Source organism: Triticum aestivum, chromosome 5A (genome assembly GCF_018294505.1).
Source record: "Triticum aestivum cultivar Chinese Spring chromosome 5A, IWGSC CS RefSeq v2.1, whole genome shotgun sequence".
NCBI classification, from domain to species: domain Eukaryota; kingdom Viridiplantae; phylum Streptophyta; class Magnoliopsida; order Poales; family Poaceae; genus Triticum; species Triticum aestivum.
This window is the reverse complement of record NC_057806.1, coordinates 535,585,821-535,600,773: the sequence shown is the minus strand read 5'-3', so window position 1 is coordinate 535,600,773 and position 14,953 is coordinate 535,585,821. Positions and strand designations below refer to the sequence as shown.

The 14,953-nt window shown below is 42.6% G+C and overlaps 1 pseudogene; it reads right to left on the bottom strand.

Annotated features, from left to right (window-relative positions):
* Positions 1-2,351: 2,351 nt before the first annotated feature.
* LOC123101497 (uncharacterized) lies at positions 2,352-3,422 on the bottom strand (annotated as a pseudogene).
* Positions 3,423-14,953: the final 11,531 nt, after the last annotated feature.

Below are 14,953 nucleotides of genomic sequence, written 5' to 3'. Positions count from 1 at the left end.
CCGATTAATTAAACCGCACCAAGCTCTAATCATCTGGACAAGATCTAATCAACCCCCGAGAATGTCACTGAAAAAGGGAATCAATGTTGGGTCAAGCGAATAATCGGCAAGTGTATTCTAACGTCCTCAGCCGTCACCTCCCATCGCGCATGATATGATGCCGTTCTAGTAGAATAGAATTCCATGTCGATCATCGGTAGTACGTCAATCCGAACGCGTTGGTTGCGTTCACATGTTTTCATATCAGCACTGTCGCACTCCCATCCCATATTCCCATGTAGTGGTAGGTAGTACGTCGTACGAGTGCTTGTTAATGCCACTGACAGTCTGTTCCAGCTGACCTTGGCTCGATCCTTCAGCAGCCAGCGGACGTGCATGCGTACGTAGGAGCTGAAAGCGATGAGAGAGTTGAGGCGGCGATGGATCCACAACGCAACGAGAGAGAAACGGCAGCGACCACAGGTTGCCTCTTGGCTCTTGGCTGGCTGCGACACCCGGAACGACGTCAAGTCCTCGAGATCACGGCACCAATGGCAGGAGCCATGGCATATATTGGATTATATGACCAGCAGAGTTCACGCGTTTCTTCGTTTCTCCGATTTTACACCCATGATGACGCCCAACTGAATTTTCCTCTAGACTAGTAGATAATTTCCGTTGTGTAGCAATCAGATCACGTTGTGCTCCGCATCGATCGACCTTTTTTTCCAATCGGGCTCACAACCCCTTTCCATTAATTTCGCAATCAACGGAAAGGCCGGAGGGCTTTGTACCAACCATTCTAGTGTTGTTGGATTCTGTTCAACAGCCCAAGGACTATCCGCACATTTTTGGTTCTTTCCACTGCTTGAAGTGATTGCGACAACTACGAAGAAACGACGCATCCCAACTACGGATATATAAGAACCAAAACTGCTCAGAGCATTCCATCCGGCGTAAGCATCTGGATAATCTGGAATGCGACGTGGCATACCCGAAAGCCCTAAGAAATGCATGGGAAAGAAGGTCAGATTAACCCCGAAAAAAGTGATCCAAAAATGGATTTGGCCTAAAGTTTCAGGATATGTCCGACCAAAGATTTTACCCACCCAATAGTAAAATCCAGCAAATAAAGCAAAAACGGCTCCCATAGAAAGTACATAATGGAAATGTGCAACCACATAATAAGTATCATGTAGAGCAATGTCTAGCCCATAGTTTGCTAGAACTATTCCAGTGAGCCCTCCTATGGTGAACAAAAAGATGAACCCTACAGCAAATAACATGGGTGTTTTGTATTGTATCGAACCTCCCCACATGGTAGCGATCCAACTAAAGATTTTGATTCCTGTGGGCACATGATATGATCATGGTAGCTGCGGTGAAGTAGGCACGCGTATCAACGTCTAAGCCCACAGTAAACATATGATGAGCCCAAACTAGAAATCCAAGAACACCTATACTTATCATGGCATAAACCATGCCTAGATACCCGAAGACCGGTTTTCTTGAAAAGGTCGATACGATATGACTAATAATACCAAATCCAGGAAGAATGAGAATATACACCTCTGGATGACCGAAGAACCAAAAGAGATGCTGGTATAATATTGGGTCTCCCCCTCCTGCAGGATCAAAAAAGGTTGTATTAAAGTTTCGAACGGTTAATAACATTGTAATTGCCCTGCCAGTACCGGAAGTGATAATAAAAGTAGGAATGCTGTCACTAGAACGGACCACACAAAAAGTGGTAATCTATGCATAGTCATTCCAGGTCCACACATGTTGAAGATAGTTGTTATAAAATTGATAGAACCTAAAATTGATGAAATACCTGATAGATGAAGACTAAAAATTGCTAAATCAACTGCTCCTCCAGAATGGCTGGTAATACCACTTAAGGGTGGATAGAATGTCCACCCAGTGCCGCTACCCACTTCTACTAAGGCTGAGCTTAATAGGAGCAAGAGACTTGGTGGCAACAACCAGAATGATATATTATTTTATCGTGGAAATGCCATGTCAGGTGCACCTATCAGAATCGGAACAAACCAATTACCAAATCCACCTATCATCGCCGTCATACCATAAAAAGATCATTAAAAAAGCATGAGCCGTTATTAAAACATTATAAAGTTGATGATTCCCACCAAGAATTTGATCGCCGGGTCGGGCTAATTCCATACGAATCAGTACGGAGAAGCATGTGCCCATCACTCCTGCAATGGCACCGGAGATGAAATAGAGAGTCCCAATATCCTTGTGGTTAGTAGAGAAGAGCCATCGAACCATATTTGTCTTTTTTGATTTGAGAAATGAAAACTTTCCTTATCAAAGAGGGGCCGGGGGGCTGGAAGAGAAAAGAATCAGAATTACTGAGCTACCCCGCTCTTTTTTTCTTCTAATTCCCTTCTAAGATCCTCCGACTTAAACAAGTCGAGAGCATGCTCGTGCTCAGCTCTTTCGAGAATTGCCTTGCTCTTGGGGATTTCTTCCCACCGGATCCTCTGTCCCACTTCCAGGCACCTCCTTGCGGAGCTTTCCGCCTCAAGGAGATCCCGGTTATGGGAAACAGCATTTCAAAAGAAAACGGATCCTCCCTCATTCTCCCGCAGATCTTGATAAGACGCTTGGAGAACAGTGAAAGAATCAGTTGCGTGAATATGGTCCAGATAGGAATGAAGCGCTTCATCGACCAAGTAGGGCTCGATCGGTAGATAAGGCCCTACTCTTTGATAAAGCGCCACAAATTCCTGAATGACATCTTGTCGCATAGAAGAGAGCTTTTCTTCCATTAGGAAGAGCTTAAGCCGCCCAGGTATGTCTTCCAGGGGGGTATTATGATTAAGCTCGTTCTGAATGAATGTAACCCATCCCGGATCCTGCTTGTAAAGACTCAGATAGAAGTTTAGCCCTGCTAAATGAGCTAGAGACTGGGGGTCTTGAATCTCTGGCGGGAGAGTGATCAGAAAGGAGGAGCCGATGAAGCACGAACTAAAAAGATTGAAAATTGGTATTAGGCAGAATATAAAACGACAAAGGAATAAAAATATAAAAATCGGAAGTAATATCAAATTATATATTAAGGGAAACTTAATATATAAGAAAAAATAGAAAGTAGTAAAGCGGGTAGTGGAGAAGAGCCATCGAACCAGATTTTTCATTTGCTTTTCGTTTTGAAAACTTGACTTATCAAAGAGGGGCCAGGGGGCTGGAAGAGAAGAACTTGAATACTAAATGCTGGAAGAGAAGAACCTTAATACTAAACCAAGTTTCGGGAACTTCTTGGTGACTTGATTGGTTCCCTTCCCCCAATTTGCAAAGGATGATTCCCGTGAAGGTGATCTCGATCACCATTCTATGATATTTCTGGATGCTTTTGAGAAGCTTTTCCTTTTACCTAATGCCGGCTATCGACAACTTACTTCATGCTATTACTAACACTTATGACTGAGCCGCACTTGCTTTCCAAAAGAAATTGAAACTATCATGCCTGAGACTAGCCAATAGAAGAAAGAGCCACAAGCAAGCCATAGCAACATCCTTTTTCTTTGCTTTCTTCAACAATGCGAATCTACCTCACTCCTCATCATAACTCAAATACAAATTCGAGTTCCAAATTGATATTTCCTCACGTAAGCAATAAAATGTGAAACCAATATTCATCATGAAACTTCAGACGCTGATGATTGTGAGGTTCTAGAAGAGAGACGATGTAGGCTGAAAAAAAGTAAACAGAAAACCACCCCTTAAACTTATTTACTCAACATTCTTTCCACAGCAACTAGAAAAGTGGAGAAAATCCAATAAGGGGAGGTCCCGGTGAATACAAATAAATTGGAAACCTCACCCCGCAGTCATGTCTCTAAGAAGGGATCACCTGCTAGTATTATGAATATGGTACCTACCCCTATTTAATGCTATCTACAGAGAGATCGGAGAAAGCTAGCACTAGAGCTGGTAGAAGAAAAGACTGGACTGCCGGGACTTGATTTCTCTCTCCATGTTTATCTATGTCAATTCGATAGCGCTTAGTACTGGATTAGAGGAAAAGGGGCTGCAGAGGCTGGTGGATAAGATCAAGCCTTGCCTTTTCCCTTTTTAAAGTGGGCATCCTCTTTGGAAAGTAACTAGACAAGACCTGGCGAAAAAGAAGGGTTGGTTTGGTGAAGTTCGCTATTCTAATTGTTCATGCGAGAAAGTTTTTCGAAATCAAGTTATAGGAGTAGCTTACCAGCGCCCTCTTCTTCACTGCCTGTGTCAGACCCGCGTAAATGATCTGATGAGGGTGTGTTGAAAAACACTATGGATAAGATAGTCCTATTCGTCTAATTCTTTCTTATTTTGGTTTTCGTATCACTGCTTCCGTTTTCTTTCAATTCCTAGGCTTCGCCCTTTGTTTGGCTTCGATTCCGGAAGTACCCATTGTTTAAACAAACCCACCTTGTTTGTTTTTAGGAAGGGATGCTGAGTCAAGTTAGGTGTCATACGCTAGGCGCAATCCTCGTTTCAGTACTACACTAGTGGTATGACCTTCGAAAGGCAGAGAAAGTGGGGTTTAGGGCTTTAGGGCATACAATGGGTTATGGGATCCATGGTACACGGATGCGCTAACCAGCGAGAAAATGCCTAGCGCTTAACTCGTCCGGTGCGGGTCTATTTCTCCCTTCGGGTCCTGTAGACCTGTAAAAAGGAAAGGAGTCGTCAGGGCTTGGTTTGCTTTAATACCGCTAGGCCTTTCTCAATCTGTCTTCTTTGGAAAAAAGTGCATTTGACTAAGATCCGATGGCTTTGAATCCGCTAGACCCCAACCAAAGCATAGAGATGGATTCCTAGCATGAGGTGGATTAGAGGGCATCCTAGCCGTAAACGATAGATACTATGGGTACTCACTGCTGCGCGAGGAAACGAAACCCTAGTCATGATGAAAGACACAAGTTATATATAACAATAATATCTATAAAGAGAAAGTATGCAATCCTTACGTCGAGCTTCCTTCGGTAATGTTGCAAAGGAAAGGAGATAAGTTGTTTCTCTTTATAAAGCTAAGTGAGGCTAAAGCTCTGTTTCCATTCCTGTTTATAAAAAAGAATGCTAGCACGACTTTCAAATAACCAGAAAGGAGTGTAGGATTGATTCCTCACATGATACACATTTTCATCTAATCTAGTTGGGATTTAGGTTCCTGCTAGGTGAGATATTTATTTTTAGACAGCTAGAGGTACGAATTACCCGATTGTGAACGCTTCTTACTCGCAGGAATAATCCCATTGTGTCCACATATCCACACGATTGGTTTCTGAACTAGAAGTTCATTCATTTTTGATCGAGAAACATGGCACAGGTGTCAGATTGGAGTGATTATTGATACGTGGTATGAGCGAACAGAATGATCGGGGTTTGGGGTAGTAACACCAAAAGAAGCGTTAGTTGTTGTCCGGATTGAGAAGCAGTGGCATCTTTAGCGGTCAATGCCCACGAAGGAAGGTCTTTTCTCACTCACTATTTAGATTAGTTAGCCGTGTGCACCTCTTCTTTTTTCCTTTCAGAATAGAAGATGGGGTTGTACCTGTCATCTCTTGATACCAGTATTCTAGCTTATGGTTTCTTTGTCGGTTTCCCCAGACCATACATATCTACTTCGGCATGTAAAGAAGCTGCTCCGCTGATTACCCACCAACAGATGCTTTTGGCGCTCCTACCTTTTCCCTGGGATGAGTCTCCAAAGCGGGTCACTAATAGCTTTGGTGTGCAAGAAACTATGGCCACACCCTTTCCTACTCTAAAGCCGCTGCCCTTACTAAATAGTGAAGCCGTGCATACGTTTCCTCACTCAATCCGTCTGGTAGCAGAAGCCCTTTACCTAGGGTAGGGCTTCACAAGGTTTAAGTTTAAGATTATTGATAGAATCAACGAATCTCACTTCTAATGGGCTTTACTACACTACCAGAGGAGTACAAGTTTGAAATGGGCAGCAGCTGCACACTACCTATGCAATAAATCAAGACGAAAGCAGGGCACTGAGGACACTGGATTGGAAACTTAGACTGCCTTCCCTCTTTACTCGCTTGTTCCACTTGGTATTCACAATCAAAGGTCTCCCCAACCATTATAACAAGAACCAACCGTTGCATAGGGCCACCGCTCGATGGGTTGGATCCTGCTCACCACGCGGAAAACAACCATACAATTTAGTAATTCCGGGGCTTACTATTCAAGGGCAAATCAAGTAGAATTGTGTATATAGATGAAAAAGGAGAATGGCGAAGAAAGTCAATTTGTCCAAAGCACGGTGCCGACCTCCTTCTTTTATATTATACGAACGAGAATTCTCATTTCTTGTGAATGGGCCCAATTTCCCTTTTGTTACTAGTCGGGACGATCTAAATCCTATATCGGTTTCTCAAGTGCCAAATAGAATAGTTCTTTTCCAAGTTTGGGTAGGATTCCCGACACCAATCACATATGTAAGTAGCAAAGATTTAAACAAATAATGAGAGGCCTTTATCTACTTAAGTTGAATAATAGTAATAAAGGAGCGTGCTAACTGTCACAGATAGCGTGGAGATAAACAACACATATCGACCAAGTGTCGCGGTAGGTTGGCTGGTGCAGGCAGGTTTGATAACTCAGTAAGAGAGTATGACCATTTTGGGAAATCCCCTAGCTTTCGTCCCTCACTGTCTACAGCGTAGACGTCGTGGAACCCAAGTGTCTTCGTCAAGCATTCAACTCTAGTTTTCGCTACCAGTGTTTCAACAACACACAATACCGCCGGCCCCCATGCCACACATGTCAAATTATAGAATAGATCTCGAGTAGAGACAAGAAGACAGCACGCTAAAGCGATCGAAATGGTTGTACATGACTAGTCGTCTCCTGTGGCTCGCGATAACATGAATATCTCTCATTCTCTTCCATTCTTAGGCCTTCCTAAAATAAGACAAATATAAAGCAATCGAGCCAAAGAGAAAATCATGAAGCATCTAAGGTTTCCTTATCTTTTACAATCTAGCTCCTCCGGATACGATCATGCTTAATGTTACTGGCGCATGTTAATGTCTTAATCTCATAATAGACGAAAGAACGATAGGGAGTTGGTATCAAATCCATACCGATGATGAATGCATTCCATTCCATCGGTTAAGTTGGTATCCTCAGGAAAAAACAAAGCAGCGGAGTACCCATTTTTACATGAGAAAGAAAATGAGCTGATTTGAAGCTCTGCTCTTGTTATGTTGAACAAACGCCCTGCGGGGCACGCCCTCCGGGGGTTTACGCCAAGAATTCCATAGAAGAGAGTCTTGGTAAGAAATAAATAAAAAAGGTACAGTCTACCGCAAGTAAAAAACCCATAGCTTCTATCGCTGACGGGGCCTTTCAGGCTATCTAAAATACCACCATCGTAAAGGAGGATTCGAAGAAGACGGCATGACCGGGAGAGAGACGCAAGGATGGGACTGGAACGATTGAGAAGCACTCATTTATCACGGATGAATAAAAATATGCGTATAGTAAAGACATACACCCCATATCTGCGGATGATAGGCTCTAATTGCATGTGACCAGTACGGGAACCGAGTTCATGTCTTTCCGGGAGTAGAGCTTGCGTTAAACTTGCTTCAATGGCGATGAAAATAGCTCAGTTGGTAGACGATGTCATGTGCCAGCTTGTTTTCTCGTTGAAGCATTCTTAGACTGATAGCTAGGGAAGTCCCATTTTGCAAGGGCTCGCGGAGTAGCCACAGATAGAAATTATCAAGTACCAACCAAATAGTTCTTCCAAGGCTAAAGGCAGGCTGACCCGCTAATTATGTCGTAGGTAGGGATCTCGTTTGAATAAAATCGTATAACAATGAAGCGAGAAAACGTATGCGCCTGCAAACGGCTTTCGAGGCGATCCTGACCAGCAAACGAACTCAAATTCAAGCGACCCTCAAAGCGAGGGGAAGACCCCCATTCTTTTTATTGAAATCTTACTGTACTTAAAAAGAACAATGTTGTTACTTCTCCAAATCTCTATTGTGTAGGTGTTCAGTCCCAGGTAGGAATAAGTCAAGCCTGTTTCTTGTTAGTCTGTCTCTTTCTCTTTAATAGCAGGTTCTTGGGTAAAAAACCCAGTCACTTTAGAAAGTCCCCCTTTTTTAGGGAGCAGAGCTGAAAAAGATGGGAAATTCCAATGAATGATAGAGATTTGATTCTCTATGGAGATCTCACGTCCAATGATATACGCTTTTTCAAGAAAGTCAAACTCATATGTCTTTTTTTAGTGGCTCATCAACTAGGTCAGATGCGGAAAGCGCTCCGCCGGAGGCTTCCGACTTGTTTATGAGGATTTGTGCAGAATGCACAAGATTAGTGGAGCAAAAAGGGAAACAGATACCCTCACAATGGGACATGCCTGACTAGGGATGGCAATGGGTCGGGTTTGGGGCGGGTGGAGCTGGTCCAAATCCAACCCATGACCCATCTTCCTACCCTCTGTCCATCCATCAAATTATCCACGGGCACAACTGGTGCCCATGCCCAAACCCTTTGGATACCCACATACCCATGGAGCTCCATGGGTATAGAAAAGTCAGCATGAAGCCTCCCCCAAGATCAAATTAACTCATCACCATTCACTCACAAATGACAACATAAGCTACATGCATAAGTAGGTAACAAGTAATACAATGAGTCCATAAATGTGACATACCAGAGGTTGATTCTGCGGCATATAGCTTATGGGCGTGCATATTGCCTGCAATTTCCCATTGATTCCTTCTTTCTACTGTCACTGGCATATGGCCCCACAAGTCCTACGGGTATCCATTGGATATCCATGGAGCACAAAGTATAACCATGCCCAACCCAACTGTTCGTGGGTATCCATATTCACGGACCCATGGGCAGAAATGCACTCCATACCCATGCCCAACCGGGTCGGGTATCCATGGGTATTCAGATCCATGGATAAAATTGCCATCCCTATGCCTGACCTTCTTCGGACCGTGAACGAAGACTTAATAGTAATGCCAGACTTTCTAAGAGATACTTATTATGATGTCATGTTACGTGGACCTCATAGTTGGTTATTCCTTGATGTTAGCAACTGGATTGATTTAGTCAACTACGCCCCCCAAGTATGAAGGGGCGGGTGTTGGGAGATTTTACCCAAGAAATGGGTACATAAAATGAAAAGATCGGAACATGGGAATAGATCTTATACCAATACTGACTACCCATTTTCATTGTTGTGCTTTCTAAAATGGCATACCAATACATACGCTATGATGATCCAGAGAAACGTGTGGTTTCTAAACCCATTGGGATGACCCAAGAATTTCGCTATTTCGATTTTGCTAGTCCTTGGGAACAGCGTAGCAACGGATAATTCCGAATCTACATAGGTCTAGTCCAGGGGACAAATCAATAGGAAATGCTATTTGCTTCTTAAGAGAAGAAGAACTTTTTTGAAGTTCCATTTCTATCAGAGGACAATATGAATATTATACCATGTTCCATTAAAACACTCAAGGGGTTATACGATACGATATATCGGGTGTAGAAGTAGGCCAACACTTCTATTGGCAAATAGGAGGTTTCCAAATTCATGCCCAAGTACTCGTCACTTCTTGGGTCGTAATTACTATCTTGCTAGGTTCAGTTATCATAGTTGTTCAGAATCCACAAACCATCCCGACCGACGGTCAGAATTTCTTAGAATATGTCCTTGAGTTTATTTGAGACTTGAGCAAAACTCAGATTGGAGAAGAATATGGTCACTGGGTTCCCTTTATTGGAACTATGTTCCTTTTTCTTTTTGTTTCGAATTGGTCGGGTGCTCTTTTACCTGGTAAAATTATACAGTTACCCCATGGTGAATTAGCAGCGCCCACGAATGATATAAATACTACTGTTGCTTTAGCTTTACTCACGTCAGCGGCATATTTTTATGCGGGTCTTAGCAAAAAAGGATTGGAGTTGGTTTAATACTACATTTTTCTTTATCTAGTTTGAACGATAACTACCAGTTGATAATAAATTACTACACTGCACTTCTCAATTTTAAAGTGAAAAGTTTTCTCCCTCGGCAAGAAAACTCCTCCTTTCGTAACTACTTTTCGATAGAAATACAGACTTCTTCCTATCAAACTGCTTTTGCCCAGCAATAATAGGCAAGACTTGATTCGGGTCAATACAATACTCTTCTTCGAACTTGCAAGCTTGGGACACAAGCGTAAACTGAAAAAGAAGTAAGACCAGATACACTGCTAAACATAAGTATAAAGAGGTGGAAGGCTGGTTGTGCTTGTGCTCACCTACAGGTCTATCCCAGCATACAGTATCGAAAAAGACTGTCTCTTATTTTTAATTTGTCTGAATCAGCGTATATTAACTAATACTACTTTATCTAGTCAATAATGAATTGAAAGGTCGTCTTTAATTTAAAAGTGCATAAGCAAGCAAGGAATGGAAGGCATGCTAAATACACTACTAGAGTCATGAAAAAAAACTACACTACAAACCAAACTACTTGAGTAAGAATCTATTCTTTTTGCTTATTCGTAAGCGCATGAAGAAACTTATTTCACTCTAGCAATGAGCATAAATAGTTGACAACATAGTTGAAAAAATTCTTTATTTCCTCTTCCTACTACATACACGGCTATAATCGTTATATATTCGATTATTTTTTTTATAAAAATCTTTCTGCATCTCTTTTCTTTCCATTGTGAGTAAAAGGGAACAGCAGTGGCTCAAGTATGTTCATTGGTATCATACTGTGGCAGTAGATCCTGGTGTCTTTCTCTCAGCTTTCAGAAGCACCTTTGGTCTCTCGTAGCTGTAAGGAAGGCAAGGAGAAGATCCGCATATTGTCCTTATGGGTCCTCTTTATGATGAGGTTGCTAATAAGGGTAAAGTAGTCCCAATGCTTTTTCCCTCGGTAAGGAACACTTATGGCATCTAAGGTACGCAATTTCTTGTGTTCGCCGTTTAGCTCCTTGAACAACTTTGTATCATTTGATACCACTAAGCAGCGGTTAATCGGACATTCCAGAGAGTGACAGGTCCTTCGGGAAAGAAGAAGCCAAGCCTAACATTGAAATCAAAGTGCCGTAGAGCTCGGTAAGCCGGTGGGCTAAGACAGGCTACGTAAGGCTAAGTAGAGCTTTCCCCTTCCTAAGTGAAAGTTGAAACGCTGTCTATGGTCTGGATATAACATCCCCTTTTTTTCCTATTTTCAAATAGGCTTCCGGCCTACTCAATCCTTTCCCTTTCCGCGTCTCCACATTTCTCTTTTTTAATAGCTCGTTATTTTCCGAGGATACGAATCGAAAGGCAGTCTTCAGCGTCTCTTCCTTTACATGTATAGTCTGGCACTGGCTAGTACCTTGGTTCCTGGATGGAGATGAGATACGACCACCACCTGAAGCTACTCGCCTGGAACTATTCATTCGTGAGCCACCTGTAGCTGGTTGTTAGAGTATTGGCAGTTTAGTCTTGTGTATGTTGAGCTCTGGTGCTGAATGGGATTCATGGACTCCTACCGTGATGGAGTACTTCTTTTGTGAGTTCATGGCTGTTGCTGTAGTTCAGTAAAATTACTACTCAAGTTACCCTCACGGATGACACGAGTTGCAAAAATTGTCTAATTGTTGGAGTCAGGTTAGCAGCAATGAGCAAAGGCAATTTAAGCATTGCATGGTCTGTATTGATGTCAACTCAGCTATTCTGGAGTTTGTCTTTGAGCTCCCATTTCGTTATGCTGATTTGGGTAATCTTAATCCCCGCTTGAGGGCACCGAATGCATACAGCTTCCCGAATGCACCAGCGTGGGGACCCGCTGGCTCTCCAGGGGGGAATAATGTTGCACCTGATGCTGCAAATAAGGCCCACACCTCCCACTGTAGTAAGAGAGATCCGGTTTCACATTATTTATCTTGTGTCTGCCACTTCAACAAAAAAAGCTTTATAGCTCAGTTGGTTTGCGAAGGATTGGATTGATAACTGGTTGCAACAATGCTAAAATCTCTCTCTTACGACGGCAGGTTGGCCGGTTTCAACGACGTTACTAAGTAGTCATGTTCACGTGGTCTCGCCCAATGGCTCTGCTATGTTATCGAAAGAGAATCTGTCATTGCATCAAAAGTAAAGAACATTATATAAGCTAATTTAAGATCGAGATTTCTAATCATGAATCAAGTATTTGAGTTAGACTATATACAACTTAATTCGATTGCTTTTTCAAGACTCTTAAATCGGTTAATTGGGTCAACTTAACTTACTCAATTTCGAGCTCTTTCGTGCAAGCTGTTTTCTCGCAGCAATCCATACCTTTCTTTTCTTAATTTTTTACGCGCATACGTGAGGACACACGCGTATTCTCTTTCTAGAAGGGGAAGCCAGTCTTTTTGGAATTCCCCCGGTGTGCATCACAGCTGCACACTCGTTTTATCTTCAAAAGTGTGTCCTGCTGCATTCGTTTTTTGATTGATCGGAATTTTCGATTCATAAGGCAATCCCTTTGGGCACCATAGGGAATGGATACTGAAAACATGATAAATGCATCCGAAACCAGATGAATGCATCGGTAAAGTGGAATAATTTCAATGGATTGTGCATCTGAATAGAAGGCGAAGCCGATCATTCCTTATATTTTGGATCTGTTTAGTTTCTTTTTGAGTGCATTCCTCAGATTTCTTGTGCATCTTTTCCTTATATTCCATGAGGCGAATCTCTCTATTCCAGTGGTTTAGCTGCTTCTTTCTTCTTTTAACTAGTAGATTCCTCCTCTTCTTAGAGGGTCATATCACTCTTTTGTGTTTATGGTTTATCACGCGCGTACGTGGGGACGCACGCGTATTCTGAATAGGGGGTTCGTCCAACCAGACATCGCCGAAACCTCCATCTTTTACTTAAGCTGAGTCCACAGAAGAGGTTCCATTGCAAAGCGAGATCCAAGGGTTCGGGTACTATGAGCATCACAGCCTCAGGATTCGCTCGGTGGATCACCTGCGAGATGTTATTTTGTTGGATTGGGCCACTACGGAGATGAACTTGTCTGAAAATCAAGCTCGACAATGCCTATTTCCCAAGAGCGAATGTGATTCTGCAGGATTTTAATATAGGCGAAAAGGAATGACATTCATTATGAGGGACCAGGTTATAGAGCTTTTTAGTAAGGGCATGAGAACCTGTGAATAGAGGAACACGATACGGATACGCAATGGTGACTGCAGAAGCTCTTTCGACTGAAATCCACCCTCACCAGTCGTCTCCTCCCCTTCATATGTGCTCGTGCTCCCTAGAATAATGGCTTGCAAGCTCCAAACGGGAAGTCAATGAGGTAATAGGGAAAAGGAACCGCCTACTTGCCACGAATAATGCATCTCTTTTTGCCACTCTTGATAGATCTTATACAAGATGCCGACTCATCCCCTTTCTTAGACATGTCAAAGCCACTCCTCATACCGGTAGTTCAGCTCTTGTTATTCTTTCTAGATCCGTGCAAGCGAAGCGGTTTGATCAATGAAAAGAAAACATCGTGATATTGTGATGCTTGGGTCCCCTCCCCACTATAGGCACTGTCCCCGCCTAATCACGTCAGATACTTGTACGAGTCCTGATCTCCTGGGATCAGCAGACAGTCTTACTAGCGATGAGTAAACAAAGTCGCTAGGAAAGCTATAGATAGGTATCAAGGCACAACCGAACTGACAAGTAAGTTTCGAAGACTTCCACCTATTAATGTTCTTTTTATTTTTTTGCTGCTCGTCTCGCCGTAAGTTATTGACCAGTACCAAATGTGACAACCTTCAATTCAAGTTACAAAACCTTGAATTTGAAACAGAAGTTAGGGTGCTTGATGTACAAGGTTATGATCTTATTTTAGGCATTGACTGGTTGTCAAGTTTTGGTCAAATGACAGTTGACTGGAGTAAAGGAATGCTGAAACTCAAGCATAAAGGCAATCAGGATCTTACAAGCAGGGAAACTACCTCGCATTGGGGCCAGCATAGTATCCGGTAAGCCTTCTCGAAAGAAAAGGCCCCTACGAATACTAGTCCACTTGTCATTCTTGGGTCCCTACTTCTCAAGAAAAGTCAACTATCGCTTTCCCTGCTTTCAGGAACTTCCAACTAGTCACTTCAATCGCTTTTGATCTCTCCCGTTTCGCTTTGCTTTCCAGTTTCCTTTTACGATCATCATCTCCTTCACTGAAACATGCTTCAAACCACTCACGTTTTGGAAAATCGAATGTACAATCTATCTTCGTATCCCGTAAGGAGCCAATGGAGTTCAAGGTCAGGTGTTACAGACTTCTAGAACAGAGCACTGAATACCAAGTCAAGGTGGATACAACACTGAATATCTAAAGGCCGAAGCAAGTAGATATATGTTAGGGTCCACTCGATATATAGCACAAGGTGCAGCAAAGGGAAGAGAATTGCCACTACTTCTTGGGTATTGCGATGGACCTTGTTTCAAGTTCTAAGAAGAAGAATACTAGATTGACTCTAGAAGAGAGAGAGAAGGATAGATGGTATAGATGATATAGATGATATATGCGGCTTGTATGTATCAATTGACGGGTTTATGTTAGAGGAGAAAAAAGTATCAAGAAGTTCTTCCACTACTTCCAGTCGGATAAAAAGAAAGGAATAGGGATTCATACCTTTTTCTCATGACCTGAGGGCTTCTTGTTGTTGGTTGCATTCCACTAGCTTGCTTTCCGTCTTGCCTTTGCCGGAGGCATAGGTTGAGCTTTAGCAATAGCAGACAGTTAGGGAACCCAAGAAAGGAGGAGCGAGCTAAAGAAGGACTATTACTACCACCGAACCCAAGGCAAAGCGAAAGAAGGTAAACCGAACCACAGCTACCTATGAGTTCAGAGTGGCCAAGAGGATGAATAGGTTATTCTAATGACCATAGGAATAAGGAAGACTCGTTCGCTTTAAAGCAGCAAGACCGAAAAAAGTTCCTTCGC